The 19628-nt window shown below is 43.0% G+C and overlaps 1 protein-coding gene across 16 annotated transcripts in view; it reads right to left on the bottom strand.

Moving 5' to 3' along the window:
• LOC135239741 (transcription factor 4-like) overlaps positions 1-19628 on the bottom strand; it is a 170201-nt gene that overhangs the window by 135318 nt on the left and 15255 nt on the right. The window contains exon 1 of one of the 16 annotated variants that reach the window (XM_064308642.1): positions 13064-16900. The exons of the other annotated variants lie outside the window; for them this stretch is intronic. The gene's annotated coding sequence lies outside the window, so the exon portion shown is untranslated. Of the gene's footprint in view, positions 1-13063; positions 16901-19628 lie in introns of those variants that run through there. 16 annotated transcript variants of the gene reach the window in all.

Below are 19628 nucleotides of genomic sequence, written 5' to 3'. Positions count from 1 at the left end.
ATCCACGATCCAACTGAACCACTGGAGCAGGAAGAGAACCAGAAACATCCATCTCATTCTGTATACTGGCATGACCGAGTTCCACCCTATTCAATGGTCCATGAATCCAAAGCTGATCACAATGTCAACAGTCAATAATAATATTTGTGCATGTGTGGCTGAAAAACATCAAAATATTATCTATGACATATGATTAATACAGCATAGCCACAACTTATTTGCAGAACTACAGTACCACAGCACTCAAGAAATCTGATACTGAAGTTCATTTAAATGCAAAACAAGGTTATTTCTGAAAATACTGGGCAATCCCTGACACTGAACAATGGATTCTAGAATGAAGTCATGGACCATATTCAGGGGTCAGGGGTCATCAATCAAAACTTATGCCTGGCCTGAGAATCAGTAGCAAGGTCATTCATAAAGTACAGCTTAAATAACAACTTGGGCATTGATATAGGCTGTTATTAAAAGCGATGACCACTATTGCAATATTTGTGAAATATGTAGCTACTCCAATATGGCTCCATTTTAATATTGGTGATGGTTAAACATTAGCAGTTGTTTGGATTTGAATGGCACAGCTGGCTTTATATGCTCCTGATAAAATGTATTTGCTACTTTGTTTGCGTGCTCGTGTTTATTAGCCATCCGTCTACCCAAGGAGTTACACAGCAATTCACAGTAATAATATAAATATATGAACGGGAGTGATCTCACCGGACTAATCCTCACAACTCATTGGGCGCTGCTTTTCATTGCTGAAGATTAACGGTGAAATACAACGCCTGCATTCACATTCGCAATGAATGTCACTACATGGAATTACTCGCCGCTTTTATGCCAACACTCCGAGGTGCAACTAGCTATGCACGAGTTTCAGAGCTCATGCTCATTTGCCATTAATGAAAAAAAAATTCTTATGAATATGGCCTCCAAAATTGAGTGGGTTCTTGATTCTTAAAAACATCGATCTCAACGGCAATGGCACTGATGACAAGATGATTCTCAACCGCTACGTCATAAGCTCCCGCCAATACTGTACCCGCCACGACGGGGCAGTAACAGGAAGTGCTGAGGCTCTACTGTGAGGGCCTTTCCCAGGTGTCTGAGCCCTACACTCCCTCCTGCGGGGCCTGGGGTCAGGCACAGTCCGGCCCCCCGGGTCACCGTGGCAGAGGAGGAGACTGGACACCCCCAGGGCTCTCCCTGTCCTCCTGCCCGCTCGGCGTGTGGACTGGAGATAAGACCGGGACGGTACCCGGGTCTTACGCTGGGACAGGACCCAGAACCGCACCGCGCGTCACAGAAGGGGTGGGGGGGGGGCAAGCCCGGTTCCGCTCCTCTGCCGTGGTTGCCGTGGTTACCGCAGCAACAGACGAGCAAGGCTTGTCACGCGTCTTCTTTTAATGGATGAGAGCACTTGTCGGTCGCACCGCTTCGTAAAGCCCTGCCACTGAAACGTTTCTGCTAACGCTTCCCTTTCTGTCACTGTCCACCGTCACCCTGACAATGTAGGTACAGGCTAAGAGGTCGGCCATTTAAAAAACCCTGACAATGAAACCAGTAAAAACATCCTTTTTGTTGTCGTGTGGTAAAATCATGCAGACCATGCAATTCTATTTATACATTTATGTATTCTATTTATAGACGGACCTCAATGTCGTCAGATATTCACCCATATCCGCTTCAATTTAAACATCGGCCTTCTCTTTCCCGGCTTTCAAACCGCAATACCCACAAGGCCGAGCGACAGCCAGCCACATCGCAGCACGCCGCTCTAACCACCGCGTGGCAATGTCCACTGTGCAGGCGCTCTTCCCCGCCATGTTCAGCTTTGAGAGGAGCTCTGTGCTGGTAACAGGTGCACCGGCGGCTCCCGGGGCCCCTCCCTCCCCCGCTGCCGGAGCACCAGATGTCTCCAGCTGTTTTGCAGCTTGTTCAGAGGAGAAGGGGAGCCCAGCAGGCACGGCGGCGCTCTCTCCCAGGCAGCGGCGGGTCTGAGCGCGAGGCCGCTTTCCCCCGGCGAAGGCGGGCGGGGAAAGGGTTAACGGGAAGCGCGCTGATTACAGGGAAACCGCGCGCGGACGGCGCCGGAGAACCAGGGCCGCGGCGGGGGAGAACCCGCGCGGGTTATCAACGGGAAGCGAGACGCAAACGGCGCTCCGCAGCGGCTGTCACTGATCACTTCCTGGCTGAACACGAGGCCAAAGGCGAATCGATCGCGAATCGATCGCGACCGCCCATCGTCCTTTCCGGCCAATCAGGTCACAGCAGTGTCACCACTGCGCCAGATAAATCACCCAACAAGTAATCTATGATAAAAGAGAATGTGTTTTTTATCCTTGCTTTGGGCTTAAAAGGAAAATGATTCTGCTTTAAAAAAAAAAACTACCAGCCATACACATTGTGTACAACTATGGACAACATACAGGCCTATGTGATGTCTGCCAAGATAAAGTTTAAGTACTTGTGGAGGAAACAGTGGAACAAACAATACACAATATGGCATTATTGTCTTTACATGAGAAATGTACAGAACTGCAGAGTGCCGCTTGAGAATAAACAGTATGCAAACCTCACTATTTAAAGGCCAACAGATACTAGCTTGGATTAGCATACCTATTTGCGTTTCAAATAGTTTAAAAACAGTCTGGCAGGCGCAAAACTACTGCCACCTAACTGCCTTTCAAATATACTTAATTTGTAAAGCTAAAATGATTTTCTATAACACTAAATACAACTAGAGATGATAAAGATTAGCATACATAGGCACTTATAAAACTTAAAAGATAAAAGTTATGCATTTATGCAGAGATGCATTTAAACTTGTCCTTTCAATGGGTTTAACCACATCTGAACCTACTCCCCACAAAAAGAAACTACTCCTGATTCACCACTGACTGGCAGACCTTTTACTTGGGCTTACTGCAAACTCATTATTCTAACTCATGTGAGATGTTTTTTCCAACACAGCAAAGCAGCCACACTGACTATTTATAGAAGGAGAGAGTAGTTTAACGTCCAAAGTAGTTTACTTCTCCCCACACATTATAGCAAGTGTATGAAGCGAGTGGTTCATGTGAAGAAGTAACACTTGCGCACGCTTGTGCTGTAATGTTTGCTGTGACTTCTGATGCTCATGATACATCTGCCCCATGGAGTGTGTGTGCGTGTGTACGTGTGAGTGTGTGTGCGCGACTGGTATCTGTGTGTGCGTGAGTGTGGTGTATGTGCGTGCATGCGAGTGTGTGTGTGTGTGTGGGTGTGTGTGCGTGTGTGCATGGCGGGGGGCTAGGGTGAGACGAACTGAAAATGTAAATGTAGGGTCTCCACGCCAGTCCTCAGCCCTGACAGTGTGATGAAAGGCGATCTGCGAACCAATCCAACCCCGGAGCGCCAGGTGCTTTCATCCGCCGCGCCGTTCGCTTAGCCAACGCCGCCGTGTAGCATCACGCTATTATTAATTACACAGAAAAGTGCTTCTTTCATAGCTATAAATAACCGCGCACGGGCCCCAGGATTAAACGCACCGTTGACCCGCTCCGAGACACAGGTGCTTTATCAAAAAGAGAGCATGTGCAGCGGAGCACCGGAATGCAGCTCCCTGTCTGGAAACGTCCCGCGGAAAGCGTGACAGACAGACCCCGCTTTATTCCCCGGGAGAAGGGAGGAGAGGGGAGGAGGAGGAGGAGGAGGAGGAGGAGAAGCGGGGGATGGGAGCGGACGGCGAGCGCGGAGGGACGGGCCGGGGCTCAGGGGGACGGAGCTCCGCGGCTCCTCGCCTGGGCGCGAGAGCGGCAGCGTTCAGCGCAGGGTTTACAGCCGAGCAGGGAGAGACAGAGACGGACGGGGGCCTGACTGATGAACGGGCTGAAGTAACACAATTAACCCTTTGTCTCATTTCCCCTCCGTCTACCTCTGGGGTGGACGGTGATTGTATTAGCCGTTACCAACGTGATTTTTGCATATCGTAACGTCTTGCCGCCAAACGACAGCTCGTGCTGGCCTCTACCCCCAGATACTGAATCACAGAGGGCCAATTCCCAACTATCCTATATTTACCAGTTTTACATATATAGTCATGTCAAGAATGGGGAAACAATTGTATAAATATGCTCTTTATCTGGGAAATATCATTTGCACTTGTCCACCAAAACATTAAAAATCATTGCTGGTGGAAGCATAGCGCATTATTCAAACGCAGTTATACGCTTCAAACGCTATTCATAGCCATACTTCAGAACAAGTCCTGTTTTCTCTTATGTAATGAGACATTAACGGGCCTGTAAAAGCTCCTGTTGAAAAGAGGAGGGATGAAGTCTCGTGGCAGAAACGCGCTCCGGTGAAGGACCAGTAAATCACGACGTTGGGCGCAGCCACAGGCCTCCTAAAAAAAAACCCTGCGGCCCTCCCCAGCACAGACGGACCCCCTTAACACGTCTGAGCAGGGGAGAGAGAACTCTAATCAAACATCAGCCGGGCTCTCCCTTAAGCTTCTGCTGGATGAAGGACTCGGAAACAACGAGGAAAAAAACCCTTTATGGGATTAACTGTCATCAGTCCAGGTTTTACAACGTAGTTTTACCCACAATACTTCAGCACAGTTCCCCACCAGTCCTCCATGTATCAAAAAAGCAAACAATACCACAGGTACAATGACGTCCTAAATCAACATGGTGGCGCATAGGCCTGCACGCACTACAGCCAGACAGAAGCACCAGTTCAGATGCCAATGTCAGCTTGACCCCGAGTAAACCTTTTACACCTTTCCATATTGCACTCCGGGGTGGCGGTTCTGTCAGACTAGCAGACAGAGGCGCACAAGGCTACCTGCTTCAGAGATGGCATGGAATCTGTTGTGACTTGCCAGCTTAGCATTTTTGTGGCCAAAGAGGGAGGCAGGTGCTCGGTGTGAGCGTGCTTTTTTTTCCACGCTGTTGCTCCGTATGAAATGGCATGCAAAGAGGGGGAAAAAAGACCCTGCAGAAGAACAGAAGACGGGGGCAGAGGAACTGGGTTCAGTTTTCTGCTGGCTTGACGAGCACAATAGAAGCAAGACATGCCTCACTTCCTTGAGCCCGTCATTAGGGTCTTACAGGAGATGTTTATGAAGGCCCTTCCTTCTCTCTGCCTTCCACCATTTCCTCATTTCCTGGGACTAGTCCCATCCTGTTGATGTCCGTGTGGCAGGGGTCTGTTTTGAATTTGCTTCCCCTGTTTGTGACCCCTGACCCCGCCCCTCTGCCTCCCTCTCCCTCTTGCTCGCTCTCTCTCTCCCTCCCTCTCCCTCTAGCCCTCTCCCTCTCTCTCAAACACACACAGAGGGTGGACTGTATGTGCTGCGGTGTTCACTAAACAAAAAAAAAATTGAGCCACACAGCAGAAACTTTTGTTTTATTTTAGGGAAAATACTTTTGTGCTGTCCCCTGCTTAAAAACTTAAAAATGAATTACTTCTGTGCTTAGCTAATGTTTTTATCCAAGCCAAAGATCCAGGAATATGGCAGCCATTTTAAAAATGATCCATTCATTCAGCAGGATTACTTCCTGAGGTACTTTAGGTAAAGCACCGATTACAAGGCTACAGTAGCACAGCCCCATATGGTATCCAAACCATAGAAATAAGTGAATTTGCATGCCAAATTCATTTGTCACTCAACAAATCCGGCAAAACACCTTGCAGTAGTATTTATTTGCAGCATCAGAAAGCGACTGCACAGTGCACAGGCTAGTCCTTGCCTTTTTTTAAAAGGAGGAATAGATGGAGTTTGTATGAGAAAGTCCTTGGTACTACCGAGGGGGATGGGGGGAATGATAATAAGACAACAATGGTGTGCTTGTTTTTTTCCCCCCTCTCTTCCTAGCACAAGGGGGACGTCAGCATTAGAAGGGCATGATGTTCTTCTCACAGGGCCATTCATTTGCTTTTTCAGTCTTGATTAAACACGTTCTCTGACCAGGGAATTTACGCAGATGATAAATTATTTATCGCCATCTTTTATTTCTTCAGCTGCAAACTATCGGGGGGGGTGGGGGTGGGGGGGGGGGGGGTGGGAGTGGAATAATTCCAACAGGTGTTATCCTTTCTCCATTTAAAAGCTACCCGCCAACTCCACAACAGAAGCTGTAAGCACAGTTGCCTCAGAAATAGCTCAAACTTTAATTGAGTCTTGAAAAAAGAAAAGGCACTTCTTATAGCCATCCGTCTTGGATAGCTAGCCAGTGTGCATCGCGTGCTGGTTTCTTACTGTTGGACAACGGTTGCTGTGAATAAAACAGAGGCTGTATGGAGGACCGAGCTTATCTTTTCCCCTAGAAAAAGATGACCTCTTATCATCACAGTTCATCAGCTACAACTAACAGCGAGCACTCTGGGTACAGAGGTCTACCAATATCGCAGGCCTGCTGCGCTGATGGTGCTGCTCTGCAGTGGGTCTGCTGCAGAACTTCAGTGGGGACACACACTTTCTTACCCTCCCACACACACAAACACACACACAAATAATGAACTAATGTAAACAAATAGACAATTTAAAGTTCCTGAGCATCTACAACTTAAAAATGTATTATTTTCGAAAGGCTACTATGAGCTAAGACAGAAACGTATATATAATAATAATAATAATAATAACAGTAATAATAATGATAACAATAATAATAATAAGATGGTTTTAATAAGCGCTTTTCATACACCCAATGCATTGAACAGAATGAAAAGGTACACACAACTGTCAAAGAAACATAATCAAAAAAGCTATGAAAAGCACTGAAAAAAAACCACTGAAACCATAAAATCAAAGTCATGAATACACATAGCAAAACAATAACGTCATGAAATCAAGACTAAAGCTAAAATAGCAGACTATAGTTCAAGTTTTTAAAAAACTAACATAAACATGTTTTAAAAATCATAAAAACACAAGTTAGGTTAGGTACGTACACACAGCGAAAACTCAACTTATCTCAAGAATTCAACTCGATATTCACTGTAAAAACAATCCAAACACAGATTTTTTTCCACATGTAATACACCACACATAGTTTGTGTTAGGACGGCATAAATAACTGATCAGGTACATTTTTTTTACATTTTCCATCAGGTGAAAAGCCAAAGCATTTCAGAGAAGTGAAAGGGAAAGGTGTTGTTTGATGTGCAAATTAAGGCGGCTGATTTGGCCCAAGACAGATCCCCGTGGAATGGGTGTGAACTGACCATGAGCGACACCAAAGCAATTTGATTATTATTCAAATAACCTTCAAGTGACATCATTCGCCACCTCGGCTCGTCCCTACCGGCTGCCATGTTCACGTACGGAAGAAAGAGACTGTACATCGCATTCTAACTTTACATCCCAGCTGTCTATACAGGCGCTTTCCCTTCCCAATAACGCTCTGATAACTGATAAATGGCTATTTAAAGATGAGGCCTTCCAAATAATGCACTGATAACTGATAAACGGTCATTTAAAGAAGAGGAAGAGAAGCTAATGATGTGATTAGTCAATCGCAGCTATTCAAATAGCCTACATCTCAAATTTCATCAGCAAAATTGTAGCATGTAGCAGTCACTACTAAATCTAATATTTTTTTTACCCACACTAACTTAGCTTACAACACTTAAAAATGTTAATTTTACAGTGTTGAAAAATTTTAAATATTTAAGCTGACATTCAATATTTGCTCAAGTCTGACTAGGAGAAGTGCTTTTTTATTCACAGTAGTCTGAACCGGTTATTCCTCATTCAGACTGGTGACAAGTATATACACATACTTTGATGCCAGGGAAACCATTACCTTCTTTCATTTCAATTACATGACATTGCTTACTTGAAGGGGGAATAATATTAAGAAAAATTACAAATACATGTCAGTAAAACACACACACGACTAGTGTCACCAAGTTGCCGACGGGGGCCACGTCTGATGAAAGTCTTGGCAACTCAGCACAATTTGCACCCTCTTCCGCGAAAAAATCGAGACAAACTGTCAGCGTTAAAATTGCTGTTAACTGTCGCAACTCTAGCATCTCAGCTCACATCTAATGGCTTTGAAGGTGTCTGTTGGGAAAATTAGTTCTTAATATTATTAACATATCAGATCTTTGAGAAGAGGAAGATGTGAAAAAAGAAAGAAGGAATCTATATCCATTATGTGTATTACACCTATTCACTTGCCTGTTATAATTCATGACAAGACCCAGTTAACATGATCTATATTCATAGGATATCACACTGTTTGCAGTCACACCTAGACTCTACTCGTACAGGAAAAATATTACTTTCATGCAGAGCAAGGACTGACAAATTAAATGATTTAAAATATTTTAACATTACATATAAAATACTAAGACGGCACTGCTATTTGACAGCGTCCTTATTCAGTGAGTCACACAGCTTAAATTCAAGATGTTCAGTACATACCCATACGAGGGTATAACAGTAGTGCAACACTCAACACCAAAGACTGAAAGGAGAGTGGTTCCCTAACTTCTAGTGGCACCCCATTATTTAATTAGGGTAAGATTTTATTTATCTTAATTCATTCATTGTAATGAAGAAAAGCAAAACACGGAGTTCCATTTCAGCAGTTCTATGCAAATCTAAGCCATGTTTTCAAACCATTACCAAGCTACATCACCCTCACAAATGGTAGCAGCACAAAATGTACGCATAAACCCTAAACTGTTCCATGTTTTGTATTCCTATATTTTAGATGGTTTGTAGGACATGAGCAAGTCACGTATTAATATTTCATTTAACATGATTTTCCCTAAACATTTAACAATGCCTGCAGCTACATTTCTCATAGTTAGCATGCAACCTCGGGGCTACTGAAATCTGGCAGTCAGTGACATCTCTTAATTATTTAATTCAGAAAAATAGCACATCATGATGAAAAAACACAATTAATATGAGGCTGAGCCTCGAACTCAGAGACTAAGAAGGTGTATCGCTTTTCAAAATACATTAACACCCTCAGAGGTCTGGAGAACAGCAAGAAGGAGCAGAAACCTCTCCCAACACACCTGAACACGAGATGCTCACCGCCATGTTCTTAGAACAAGATTAGGGAAACCACCGACCCGTCTTAAAACGTCTCGCAAGGCCCTATCAGCGAAAGAATCTGCTCGTGGGAACGGCGAAAAGAACTGCGTGCACACACATCAGGGAAACCCTACCAAACAATACGCCTCTGCTCGTTTACGGAACCCGACGCAGCTCCCTCCCGCACCTGTTACCGCCGGAGGAAGCCCGTCTCTACACACGCGCCAGCTACCCGTCGCTAGCGGTCGCTTTGATTCTGCCCAGGTTCACACCCGCTCCGCCACCAGGCAGTTGCTGGGCTGGAGTTGCAAGCGCTGTGGCCCCAATTCAGAGGCCAAGATGAACCGCCGCTGCACCCATTTAAATACTGATGAATACCAGCAAAGATCCTCACAATGTATCAAAACCTTCAGAGAGAGAAATCTTTTCCACAGTTAGTCTTTAAGTCAGGCTCTCCTTAAGGAAAGTTCTCCCAGAACACGCATCTAAATCATTTGGACCGTCACGGGTTGAATATCCTTCTCTTATAAGGTCAGCCATACTGCATTTAGCATACGACTCTACATTGTTCCAGCATTTTGTATCATACTTCTCCACACCTAAAGAGACATGAACATCTACATTCAGACCTCGGGAATGGCTAAGGTTATAGCAAGTGTTAAACGGGCTTAATAAGCAAAGACATGTTTCCACCCAGGGAAGAAGCCACCGCTGACTTCCTCACACCACGTCTCCCGGTCTCGCGGGGAAGGCACCAGAGTAAAAGAGGGTGAAATAATGAGCCTTCCCCTAATGACATCAAACTCTGGAAGCAGCGGCACGCTCGCTCGTTCTCTCTCTCTCTCTCTCTCGGCTCCCCCGCCCTGCCACCTGGCTCTGGCTGCGCCGAGGGGGTGGGGGGGGGGGAGACAGGGGGGACAGGAGGGGGACGGGAAGGGGGGGAGAGGTGGCACAGCTAGCATGTGGCTGTAGAAACAACAGCATTCACTATACCTGCACTGCGATAACAGAATCCAACCTGCCACTTCTGCCCCATGCTAAGAGAAGCAGTTTCCTCTGGTAATTATAGCGTGAGCTCTCAGGGCAAGGAGAGGTACTAGCTTAGTGAAAAAAAATGGTCCCTCCAAAAGGGTCTAGCTTCCTGTTATTTGAACATATCACGCAGCTAAAATTAGAACATCTGGAGCCTGAAAACTTTTAACGAGCCACGAGCCCCGATTTTTTACACAATACTTTTTTTTGTTGCACTTTCTGACTTTTATTTTTTTTTGGTTGTTTGTTTTTACCCCTTTTGTTCAAGAGCACATTAAAGGAGAAAAATAAATAACAGATTGGAGAGCTAATGGTGCTCTAAATGAAGGAAAAAAAGTGAAAAGCAGAAAAAAAATCAACTTCAGATATATGAAGGAAAAAAACTATTAGCAAGTTCAAACACGGCTTACTTGAATGAACGGCTTTCAATTTTAAAGAAAGGACTACAGATGCCAGTCCAAAAAGGCAGATTATGGATATTAAGGAGGCTTTTTCTACGGTGAAGAATAAGCGCTGGAGAGATTCTTTTGACAATGTTCATCATTCAGATATACTCATGTGAAGCTTTGCCAACTATGGCTTAGATCTACGAGCACAATCACAACACATTAAAAACATTCTGAACATGTGGGTTTCAAAAAAAAAAGAACAAAACTCTAAAACAATGCTCGCTTAACACAGATGAAGGCTTGGTTAGCGCTACATTGAAATGCTCCTTTTTTTCTATGGAACGCCAACACCCCCATAAACGTTCCTTTTTGTAGTCCAGAGACATTAAACCCAGACCATGGATGTCAGGGTACTGTTTCAGATATGCACTAATCAGTTTAGCGAAACAGTGCAGGTCCAATTGAGAGGCTTTTCCAGTATAAACTCACAATAGGGAGATTGGGATTTTTTCAACAAATTCCAACATGAGAAAATACATAATAATGTCATCAAATGACAACATACAGCAAACAGTACCACACAAAAAGGAAGCTCTTTGGTTCAACAATTCACTAAGTAACTACCGTTTAAATAAATGCTTATTTAACCAAGCTGTCACATCGTCAAAATGACAACGGGTACATTCTCAGGTATTGAATAAAATTATTCACTTAAGTTTTCAGCTGACCACTCTTGCGCACATTACTATAGGTGCATTCCATATCTATTCAAAAACAGTAAACAGACGTTAATACTGACAATATTATAAATCAATATGTATTTATTTATATCATTTCTACTAATATGGCTACTAGACAGAACTGCTCAGGAGGGACCGTGCATACAATCCAAAATCTAACAGTAATAATCTAACCAAACACATCAGGAAAGGGAAGCGTGCTCCTAAAAACTTGCACCTAATTTGTGCCTGTGTAGCTGGTGTACTCGTGTATTTAAACTTCACGTTTAAGCTTTGGCAGCTGATGTGTGCACTTAAAAATCACCAAACAATTTAGAGGAGTAAATAAGCTTTGAGAATTGTACCTGACATCTGTTATTAATTAGCAAGCAAATGAAACAGCCCTGTACATTTCTTTTTTTTCTTCTGCTGATATAACTAATCCCCCCAGTCCTAGGAAATAAAGCAGGCGCTCGGGCTTTGAAGATTCCAGAGGCCTTCCTACCTGCTTTTGTTGGCACGCCGCGCTGAAATGAAGCCTTGTCACAACATTGGCAGATAAATAACGTTATCACAATGCCCACTATTTCTCACAGAGGGCCCAGAGCTTTTCCCAAGACACTGTTTGCATATCTAAGATGGAGCTCAGCCTGGGCACAACTGTCCTCCGACACGTGGGAAACCAGGTGAAAAGGACACGTTCTGGGCCTAGAAATTCGGCAGACTGACTGAAGGGTTGGGTTGTGAAAATTCGAAAGGAAGACTGTGGTTCATCAGCTCCTAAATATAATACATTTAGCAAAGTGCCAATTTGAGCAAAGCAAACATCCAAACATGAAATTACTTTGACTCCAGGTTTCTCCTTTTAACTAGCAGAATGAAACATGTAGATCTGTCACAAGATGTTTTAATTATTTAGGCCAACAGCAAAATTGCTAGAAGCATTAAAATTTTATAACCTTTGTGTGTGTGAGTGTGTGTCTGTGTGGTTGCTTCTTTTCAACTGTAGCATAAAGCCTGTAGATCTGTCAGAATAAGTCTTCATGAAGCATCTGACAAATGAAACAATGTCTTAATGCTATAGCCTGTATAAAATAACAAAATCAGCTAACTTAAAATACACTACGTAGCCTATTTGTTTTGTTCTGTTTCCATCTACTAGTACTTGCAGAAAGAAAAACTAACTTTCACTCAGTCACAATAAGTGTCACAATCCCTTCCAGAAGATGTAGACGGAACCCATGTTTCACTTGGTCAGTGGCTCTCATTCAGAGAATAAGCATAATGAGCTCTGTATGACAGGAGTACAGCAGTAATAACATAGCAGTTTTGAGAGTGCTGGAAGTGGAGCAAATAACAGCTGAGACAAAAGCTTGAGTCCCTGATTCACTCGAGGGGTTCTAGGCTATAAACATCACCTAGTGTAACATGAGGACAGAAAATGGGACAAAAAAGCTAAATACTGATTTCTACAAATCCCAGAAGCTAAAATCTCTGACAATATACATGCTCTGCGAGTTTCTTTTCAACCTACATCTGTCCAGTTTGTTACGTTCGAAACGATGTCATTTTGTGAAATTTTTGTGCTCGTTCCAGATTTTCTAGCTTGCCTTGCATAAGGTGCACCATATGGCATAAGAGAATGTGGGTAATCAGAAGCTTGGTGTTCCGCAGTAACATGCAAAGAGAAGCATAAACAATAGGGCAAAGCAAGCAATCTACGTCCTCTCCTTCACGTTCCTTCATATACAACCTTTAAAAGTCTAATATTATCAAGTGCAAACATGGCAATACAGCAAAATGCATGGCAAGCTCGTACACACACCATGACATATGAATACCAACCTTCAAACACGCAATGAAAAAAATAAAGTTACCTTCTGTCTGCGGATTTTAAGATGGAACTAGTACACAGCTCCTCTGAACTGTCCATAACTGTACGGAAATTAATAAAAACATGTATGTTTGTGCAAGTCCAAGCAACAATTTTCTTTTTCTTTTTTTGGGGGGGGGGGGGGTGATATGAAAAAGATCACAGACCAACTAAAAATAGAAGCCACCATAATATGCCTTGCACCTGCAACGGAAGAGATGTTTGTCATGTACAAAAAAGTACTTGTATGTTTCCTGTGAGACGACAGAAGTGAAAGTTCAGAGCCATTGATGTCTGAGGTGATCTCCATGGAAACAGTGGTCGTCCACTCACAGTAGCCCTGCGGCTAATTTATTTTGCCGCTTGGGCCAGTTAACCAACGGCAGAATAAGATGAGACTGACATGTGGTTATGTGTCAGTCTCTCCTATTTTATTTAAACAACACAGTTTCACAGTAGACCATCTTGAGGCCTTCGCTTACAAGCTCTGGTCTTTGAAGAGCAGTTCTCAAGGCTACAAAGGGTTCATGGGAAGACAGGAAAGGGAACCATTTCTGTTTGACTGTACCTCATGAATGAGACAAAATTCAAGAATGCATGCAAACACAAAAACTGCATTCACTGGATTTAGGAACTATGTCCTCTCATCTTCTACAAAGCCAACGAGGGAGTGGCAACAGAATAAGTAGTTATATAAATGGCATTCTTTCAGAAAGAAAGGTGCCCTCGGGCTAACGGAAAAGAAGAAAAAAAATGAGACGCACCAGAAAGCAAGAAAAACACTGGAGCTGCCAGAAATACTACATAGGCGCTGTGCTGCATGGGACAGTTTGAAGTGCCGTCCCCGACCTCAACCCCTGTAATGAACACGGCTAATCCCAAACTGACAGGAAGAGCCTTCACAAGAAAGACAAGCCGCACATCTGGAAGAATAAGGCAAGGCACTTGTAAAGGGTAGACCTTAAGCGCTAGAAAATTGGAGGGCAATTTGCAAGGCCCTGCAGAGGTAGAAAAACCTGGTTCGATGGCATTAAAATGAATATTGGCCTAAGTGAGCCTTAATGCACCTGAACTCATGTTTAAACAAATTATATGGCATTGGTGATTATGTCTTAGTGGACACCCTTATCTACTGCAACTTACAGCTGCATACTGGAGGAACAGAGGTGACGCATGTCGTGTGAAGGGGTGACGTTGGTTCTGACCCCATGACCATGAGCTTTGAGTCTGGAGCTCTAACCACCACACCACATATCGCCCTAAGGGATCTAAATGGACACATATTCCCAGTAACCAGGATGTTATTCATTAAAAAGCCCTAAAATTTCTGAAGGATCGTGCCAGTCGAGGCAGAGGGAGGCCTACCCCAGGCCACACCTGTTAGCGCACATAGCTCTCAGTAACAGGCCTTCTGAGAAAGCCTGAGACCAGCCCCATTCCCAGACTTCAGAAGGGGGAGGTTCGAACACAGACGCACACAACCAGCCAACAATTCCCCTTCACAAGCCTCGGCACGATCACAGCTCTGAATCACTCGCAACTTCAAAGCCCGACTTTGATGACCAATTCCAACTGCCCTTAAGACGAGGCCATTCAAGTCGGCTTCCAAACGAGTTTATTTACTTTATATTTAGGGTCACCAATTTCAAGGGTAGCTGTGGATGTGACTCAGCTAAAAGTCCCTCAAGTTTGGGAGTGTGTTTCATTCCAAAACCAGCCGGTAATCCTTCAGTCGGGCCGTAACTGCTGACAGAGATGAAATCATTAATTCATTTGAAGCGTCCACTCAAAAACATGCACTTTGGCATTATTTGAACTGAGAAATGGAACAGAGAAAGCCCCGTTGAAAAAAATAAATAAACTTTTGACAGAAATGCAGAACTGGGGCTTTTCCTGTGATGTATAATAACAGGTAAAATCCAAAAGGAAAATCTCACTGGTAAGCACGAAGGAAAAGCCCTCGGAGGTTTAGGCCCACAAGCAAAACTGCTTATTTTCCAAAGCGCCTTGTTTCAGGGAGAGCCATTTTGTCTACAGAGGAAGCAACAAACCCCAGTTGGCATTTCACAGAATTCATAAAGTGAACTGTGCTGTTTATCTGCGGTGGTGTCAATGTGAGATATTAAGACTGCTGGAGAGCCAACGGTGTAGGACATCCTGAAGAACATAATTCCAGGATACAGTAGCATTAGTGTTAATTATAATAGCACAACACAAAAAGACAGAACCACCGTGCTCCTCCACCCTCATTTGAAGTGAGCCTAACAGGACTTGAAACTAATGTTCTTGAGTGTTTACCTTACCAAATTATTTAGTGTCTGGTAGTGGCAGGAGGCAGCCAATTCCACAATGCATTTACATTTTCAAATGACAGTAAACCTTAGGGAAGGCTCGTCATTTGATGTCTGCGTCAAACCTTGCCATGTACCAAAAAAAAAAAAAAAAAAAAACTCAAAGCATCTTGGTAAACTTTCAAGGCCTTCTCCAGCTGAGCAGATAAAGATGTGAATTATGGGAGGAAAAGACATTTTTTTCCTGAACTTGTGAACACCTGCTTTGTTTTGACCTTGAGTGAGAAGCCAGATAAGCATATTCGGACATCTCCGTTTCCCACACTGTTTTTGTTCAGTCTACGCCGCTTAAGAGTTTGCTCATTTGAGCTGAAACCAAGAACACAGCGTAGCAGTATTCTGCTGACACTGAACCCAAATGCTGCACATGGGCTGGAAGTAAGGCGTTGCCTGGCAAACAAAGCTGCAAACTATTTCACATTTTCCTAATTACACCTTAACATTTTAATGCATTCAAATATACTTTTCCACCTCACCAACATAACAAATTCAACAAATGTATGGTGCAAAAAAAACATCTTTCCAAAGATTTGTCATTTACAAATATTCACCATCCCTCAGAGTTGATATTTTTTATACAGGCCATTGGCAGCAGTTACAGTTACAGAATCATCTCGGGTATGTCTGTATGAGCTATTTAGATTCTGGAATTTTTGCCTGTTCCTCCATGCAAATTTGCTCAAGCATTGCCAAGTTAAACTGAGAGCATCAGCAGACAGCAATTTCCAGGTCAAGCCACATATTTTCAATGGGATATAAGTCTGGGTCTTGGCTGAGTCATTCCAGAATGCTGACCTTGTTTTTAAGCTATGCCTTTGTAGTTTGTGAATGAACTGCAAACTCTAGTGGACTGAAACAGGTCATCGGCAAGGGATTCTACAGTATGCATTTTGTTCCTCCATCTTGCTCTTGAAGGCAACAAGGTTCCCAGTCCCTTCTGCTCAATACCAAACAGTGTACTCTGCTTCCAAACTAAATAGTTCCACTGTAGTCTCATCAGACCACAAGATCTTCTTCTAGATGGTCGCAGAGCCTGTAACATGAATTCTGGCAAACTCCAGGGGTGACTTAACGCTGGTCTTTTTTCAGAAGTGGCTTCCCTCTCTCCCAAAGAGGCTAAATCTGATGTACTGAAGACACTGCTGATCTTTGGGCAGTTTCTCCCATTTCAGCCAATGAGCTCTGCAACTCTGTCAGTGCTGTAACCGGCCTCTCAGACACTTCAATGAGTCACTAGCAACTGCCCCTCTTGTCCGGTTCATCAGTCTGATAGGACAGCCTGGTCTTGCAAGTGTTTGGGTTGTGCCGTACAATGGACATCTAGGAACATTCAGAGCCTTGCAAATCTATTTATGACCATCTCCAACTTGTTGTCTTATAACCCTCCTGTCGGTCTCAGGGTCAAAAATGAATTAAGAGCACTGAAAATCCCTGAAATGTAGTTTTTTCATCATAAAATTTGATGACTTTTCACATTACCATTAGAAAAAGCTAAACATTGCTTTATTGACAAAAAAAAAAAAATATATATATATATATAATATATATATAAATATATATATATATATTTTAAGTGACAAGATTGACTTACAAAGTCATTTTTTTAAAACCCTGCAGTTAAAATCAGAAGTCATAATCAAAGGTAAGCACCATTTACTACAGCAAAAAATTAAAAATTATAATGAGTGATTTATAGTAAGAACCAGTGGTGTAGACAGAAGAAATACAGTCTCCTTCGACTGTTGAGTAGGAAAACAGTTATTCACCAATTTATTGATGAGTTACAGCTTGTTTCTACATTAGAAATATAGATTCAAGGTTCAAAATTCAATGACGAGGCTTTATCTCAGGGGGTCCAGTGAGGATGGGTCCTTTTTGACCTTGTGGACACTGTGCATGCATAATTATTAAGACAACAGGAGGGTTAAGAACATCTCAAAGTTCCACGGGCAGTTCTGCGGTCTTCAGGACAACATGACTGATCTGATTCAGCTGTTTCAGTTGAGACCTCACAAAGTCACTGATATTTATTCTGCAATCCGGAAATTTTGGATTCAAAATCAAGATAGGTGGACCTCGTTAACATATGTAGTGTGATGTTTCAAGAGAACGGAATACGACTGGCCCAATTTACATTGTTAATACAAAGGCTTATCAATTAGGCCCAAGTCATTTTCAAGTCTTGTTATTTTAATTCCAAATGCTTTATTTATATTTTACATTCTAGAGAGTTACTCATGTATACGTAGAAAAAAAAAATTAGGCATTTTTAATTTGGTTTTGCAAACACAGCAAAAAGAGAAATAATCAACTTTCTGCTAGGAAATATTAATTTACAATTGGAGAATTACTTTTCAGAGAATGATGGTGCCCTTCATCCAAAGGACACGACAGTCTATTAGGGGTAGGTCCAAGATTCCACAGTGTTCTCCACACAAAGCCACACAAAGCACCCGATTTCAAAGACTACCGATGCACATGCCAGTAAAAGCTGGCAATAGCCTCACCGCGGCATTGTGAACACGTCACATATAGCTGCTAATATCGTCAGCATACAGACATTCTCAATTGTGTTAGTAGATGGCATAGGACTGACACCGTTTTGTCACCATATTCTTGGTTTAGGATACCCAGAGTGAGAAAGTGCTAACAAGTTATCAGTCTGCAAGGGTGCTACAGCACTCATTTACTTGTGCTGTTATCATAACAGGATGCAAAACCCTCGGCACACAAAGGGCTGGATTTTTCTCTCGATGCATAAACCTGGAAAAATTACACGAGACAAGTCCTATTCTCTGAAAGGGTTAAAGTGGAGCCAAACAAGCTCTTCTGAAAGGGTCTCTGTGTTGCTGTTCTCAGTTCTGCACAAATTGTATCAAATGTCTTTCACTAACTACATTAGAAAGCAATTACAGCTTAATGGCTGTCTAAATCCATTATCAACATTCATCTAACCTTTAAATATTTAAAGATAATACCTATTTAATTTGTGAAATTTAATGGACTGCCAGGCAGAGTGCATGTCTATTTAGCGTTAGCGTTTTTGTTTTCAGTAGACCCCACTCTCCACAGCTCGCTCTCTCTCTCTCTCCCACGTCACCCTTTCGTTCACTTGCTCTTCCCTCCTGTCTCTCTCTCTCTCTTTCTCTCTCTCTCCCTCTTCCTCCCTCCCCCCAATGCCGCTCTCTCCCTCTCACTCTTGGCACTCTCTCTCTCTTTCTCCTCCGCGTGTGTCTCTCTCTGTCGCTTTCTCCCCCCATGTCTCCCTCTCTTTCATCAGAGAGCGCTGGTGCTGCCCTCGACGGGAACATGCTCATTCAAGTTGAACTGAGGCTGTTAAAAAGCCTGCAATAACAAACTACAGGAAGCACTTACAATTCCAAATGCAGTGCACTACACTGGCAATTTATGTTTGCTGGCCTCTTTTGACATAATAACATTTGTTTTATGGGCAAAGTCGTCTGGGAGGGCAGGCTCTCCGGTCCACGCTGTGTAAAGCTCACTGTGGTGAGGAGCTCCTGTTCGAAATAGCGCGCGTGACATTGGGCTCACCTCAAAGGAAGCACAGGACCCTCCCTTCCTGTACACTGTGACCACATAGCGGCCTGCTTCCAAAGGCTTCGCCACCGTACTGTATGTACAACAAACAAAAGAACGGTCTGGCAGTGACAAATGCGTCAGGGTTCCAAAAAAACGACTATTTTAGCCTTCAGGCAGGTCGTCAAGCTAAAAACACACAAAGAAAGCGGTGATTTCGTAGCACAGAAAGCAGGATGAATAACGTATTTCCATAAAACGGTGAAATACTGTGTATAAAAAACACCCAGAAGGTAAGGCTATAACAGTGAGATTTAATTTCAAGTTTCCAGGTCATCAACTCAAATCACACAACAGGATGGAACTGCTGTTGACCAAAGCTTATGATTTGACATGTGTTCACATGCTTTCAATTTAATATTCTACCATACATAATATTTATTCTGAATACATAATATTTCTGGCACATTAATATAATTAATAGCATGCATCTATTTGAATATTTTGCATTTCATTACAACTGGTAAAAATGCAGCCTACTGTAAATGTGCATTTACATGCATACAATTAAAAATTTGTTTAAAAAAAAAAGAGTTGACAGATTTGTTAAATAATGACATTAATTTTCATTTATTTTATAAAATTGTGATATCTTTACTTTCATTAAATATGTGAATGCAC

This window comes from Anguilla rostrata, chromosome 14, assembly GCF_018555375.3.
Source record: "Anguilla rostrata isolate EN2019 chromosome 14, ASM1855537v3, whole genome shotgun sequence".
NCBI lineage: Eukaryota > Metazoa > Chordata > Actinopteri > Anguilliformes > Anguillidae > Anguilla > Anguilla rostrata.
Note: the sequence above shows the minus strand (reverse complement) of the source record. Positions and strands in the feature narration are given on the sequence as shown.